Here is a 4,465-nt window from a genome sequence, read left to right on the forward strand (position 1 = left end):
CCTCCGTACCTCTGCACTTTACTTCTGCACCTCCTCTGAGTCTCAGTGTGCTTTTCTCTTTCCTTCTAGTTGTAGAATTTCCACTCAGCCAGCCTTCCTGTGGTTCTGGATGATGTCCGTTTTGTCTTTTAGTTGTAATTTTGAAGAGGTTGTGCGAGGCAGCAATTTCAGGTGTTTACCTATGCCGCCATCTTGGTTTCTCCTCTATTTTAATGAGTTTTGAAGGATGAAGAAGAACTGAGTAAGTAGACATCAAGGGAAAGACACTTCAGATAGAATGAACAGCATGTGCAAAAATTAAAAAAACCTGGACAGCTTAGGAAATATCAAGCACTTCAGAATTGTTGAAGCAACAAATAAAGGGAGAATGGGGGAGATGAAGTTGGAAAGGTAGAAAAGGGCCAGAAGGTGGAGAGACTTGTGTGCCTGCCAACTGTTTTAGGTTTATCTACAGGACCACAGTGGACCTCAAAAGGAAAATGATCACTGAATCCTCACTCAGATAAATGATGCTATCCCTCTTCTTATAGATATAGAAACAGGTTTTGTCATTTGTCCAACATCACATAATTAGTAGGCTATGGGAAGGCAATGAAGTTATTTTTGTGTTTTGTTTTTTAATCAAAGGAATTCCATGATTAGGTCTGTGTTTTAGAAAGAACAATCTGGTGGCAAGGAGAAATGGATTGAATGGAAGAGACTGGAGGCATAGAGAAGGTTGTCAGAACTCGGTTGCAATGGTCTGATAATGAGGCCTGAACTAGGCTGGTGTCATGGAAATGGTGGAAAGGGAACCGAGAAATATGTTGGATTAGTGTTCATTTTCATAGCTATTATCTATTTCCCTTTTGGCATAATATTTTGAAAGATGATTAAATGATGCCTATTATTTGCTTGGAGAGGCTTGGATAAAAAGCTTACGTTCATAATTTGGAAAGTCAGGAACTCTCTCTACAATTCAGGGGTCCCCCTCACAGGGCAAATCAGACACACTGAGGCTGTTAGAGAACACATACCAAAAGAGTTTGCATACATTAGTGTTTTACTGGCCTTCCGATTTGTGACATGGTGCCATTTATAGCTGTTTGCATTATTTCTACTGCTAAGGCAGAACCCCAGCTACATTTTAAGAACAGGCACATTTCTGATATTTTAAAACGTCTACCAAAGGTCACAGAACTTAACCCAACCCAAATAAAATGGAACAGAGGCTGAGGCAGATCCCACACTCTACTCATCCTACCTTCCAGCCTTAACAATTATGACAAAAATTATGACAAAGGAAACTTGCTGACACCTCCAACCCTTTAAAAAATATATATATATGTTTTTATTGATTTTCAGAGAGAAAGGGAGAAAGAAGAATTAATTAGCTGCTTATTGTACGCCCTCTACTTGGGATTGAGCCTGAAACCTAGGCATGTACCATGACCGGGAATGGAACCAGTGACCTCTTGAACCACACCAGCTGGGCCACCTCAATTCCATTTGCCTGGAAAAGCTCTCTCTTCCATTATCCCCCTTTATGATGAAGCTCAGATCCACCTCTCCCAGGCAAAGTCCTATATGCACTCCTTTCTGCTCTTATAATGCCCTCCACATTCTCTATTATAGCTTTTGTCATCTGTTTAATAATTACTTGATTACTTTATCACCTGTTCTAAGAGTTATTTAAGGCTAAATATTTAATTCTGCTCATTTATTTTCTCCAGTGCCAGGCAAGACACCTAACACATACATAAATGCTTGTTAAAGTAGCTTGTAGTCAGCACAGAAACTCATGATCAAAATCTTCAATTAAGAAAATTCAGGACTTCACTCAGGGAAATGGCACTGGAGGTAAGAGCATCTAGGGCAAACGCTTCCTGGATGAGAACTTCAAGCTGAAACACCATGGGCCCGGCTGGGTGAGCATGGCCAACGCCAGCAAAGACACCCACACTCCCAATTCTTTATCATGACAATCAAGCAGCCTGGCTGGACGGCAAGCACGTAGTGTTTGGCAGAGTTCTAGAGGGCATGGAAGTGGGAGGCAGGATGGAAAGCACCGAGACAGATCGTCCGGACAAGCCCCCTGAAGGATGTGATTATTGCAGACTGCGGCAAGGACCCTTCAGTCCGCAGGCCGACGCTCTATCCACCGAGCCAAACCAGTCAGGGCCCAATTCTTTATCACAACAATCAAGCAGCCTGGCTGGACGGCAAGCACGTAGTGTTTGACAGAGTTCTAGAGGGCATGGAAGTGGGAGGCAGGATGGAAAGCACAGAGACAGATCGTCCGGACAAGCCCCCTGAAGGATGTGATTATTGCAGACTGCGGCAAGATCGAGGTGGAAAAGCCCTTTGCCATTGCCAAGGTGGAGGGCCCCAGTGGCGTCTTCCTCTTGAGCGACTGTGTTTGGACCTGTTGCCCTTTCCTGGGGGTGAAGACAGCCCACCACAGGGCTCTGTGCTGCACCAGCCCTAGTGCTGACATCTGGCAGAGTGGACCCCTCCCCTCACATTCCACAGGCCCAGTTTTGTAACAAACTTCTACCAACACAGAGCAATTAAAAAAAAAAGTGTTTTCTTTTTTTAAAAAAAAAAAAAGAAAGAAAATTCAGCCCGGGCAATGTGACTCAGTGGTTAAGCGCTGACCAGCGCTGACCTATGAACCAGGAGGTCACGGTTCTATTCCCAGTAAGGGTACATGCCCGGGTTGTGGCTATATCCCCAGTTCAGGAGGCAGCCAATCAATGATTCTCTCACATCTCTCTTTCCCTTTCCCTTCTTCTTTGTAATCAATAAAAGCATATTTAAAAAGAAAAAAGATAACTCAAATGAAAATTATTTGTTTAAAAATGTAAAAAACAAGTAATCAAAATAATATATTCACATTATTTTTATAAAGTCAAATAATTCTATAAAACTTGTAATGAAAAACTATGACCTCCAACCTCACCCATCTTCAATCTCTAATCTCCTCCCCAAACTTTTAAAGCTATTTCTTCTGGTATTTACTCCCATTTAAAAAATATGCTTATAGTGGTTCTTTTTATTTATCAACTAGAGGCCTGGTGCATGAAATTTGTGCACTTGGGTGGGGGGGAGTCCCTCAGCCAGGCCTGTGCCCTCTCACAGTCTAGGAGCCCCATGATCAATTGCCCCACAGAGGGAGGCCCCGCCCACCTACCACAGTGCCACTGGCCAGGTAGCCTGGGCCTCTCTCTGCAGGGCGATCAATTGCAGGGCTCTGCGATGGATCGCCCCAACAGAGGGAGGCCCTACCCACCCACCGCCACGCCGCCACAGGGTAGCCTGGGTCTCCCTCTTTGGAGCGATCAATCGTGCTGCACCGAGGGAGGCCCCGTCTACCCGCTGCAGCCTGCTGGTCGGTGGCCCAGGCCTCCCTCTTTGGGGCGATTGTGGAGCCCCCCAATTGATGGCCCCACAGGCCAGTGGCCTGGGCCTCCCTCTGCAGGGTAATCATGGGGTGATGGCGGGGCCCCCGACCAATCGCATCGCACCCGCCTTGGCTGGCCTGGTGCCAGTGGGTGTCATAGGGTGGTCATCTGGATGGTTGTTCTGCTGTTCGGCCGTTTGGTCGATTTGCATATTACACTTTTATTATGATATTCCTATTGTGAAAGATGAGGATTCAGCCCTCTTCCATCACTCTAGGCCCCAATTTTCTCTTCCTAATATAATTAAAATAGAATTTTTGATTAAATAAAAATTCACTCTTTAAATTATTATAAGTACTAGAGGCCTGATGCATGAATTTGTGCACAGGTGGGGTTTCTTGGCCTGGCCGGTGACCAATGCCTATCAGGGGGCCGGCCAGCCAGGGGGAGGGACCCCAAGAGGTTGGCCGGCTGGCCGGGGGGAGGGGCCGTGGGAGGTTGAGAGGGGCCAGTCGGGGCCCCGATCAGGCTGGTTAGCCCCCACAGTGCACGTCATAGTGACTGGTCATTCGGTCGTTCCAATTGTTCCAGTCATTCCATCATTACAATCACTTGGCTTTTATATATATAGATGTTTTAACGTGTTTTCACTAAATAGTATTCCAAAGCATCCTTTTTTAATATATCTATACTAATAAAAGGGTAATATGCAAATGATCGGGATGCCCTCATGCATAACAGCCGATCAGCATGAGGCTGTGTACGCAGCAGACGCGGGTGGGCGGGGACTTGCAACATCGAAGACAGGAGTGGGGCCCGGCGGAGGCCTCCACACGCCTATGCCAGGGGTCCACAGGCCTCTGCATGGCCCAGCCTGGGGGTGGGGCCTGGCGGAGGCCTCTGTGCGGCAAGGCCTGGGGGTCCCGTGGCTCTGCGCAGCTTGGAGGTGGGACCCCTGGCTCCTGCCTACTTCTTTGGGACAATCCATCGAGGAACCCCAGATGGGTGGGTAGGGCCTACCTCTTTGGGGCGATGGATCGCAGGGCTCCCGCACTGTTACAGGGCACAGTCCAGGCACCCCG

This window comes from Myotis brandtii, unplaced genomic scaffold (genome assembly GCF_000412655.1).
Source record: "Myotis brandtii unplaced genomic scaffold, ASM41265v1 scaffold382, whole genome shotgun sequence".
NCBI lineage: Eukaryota > Metazoa > Chordata > Mammalia > Chiroptera > Vespertilionidae > Myotis > Myotis brandtii.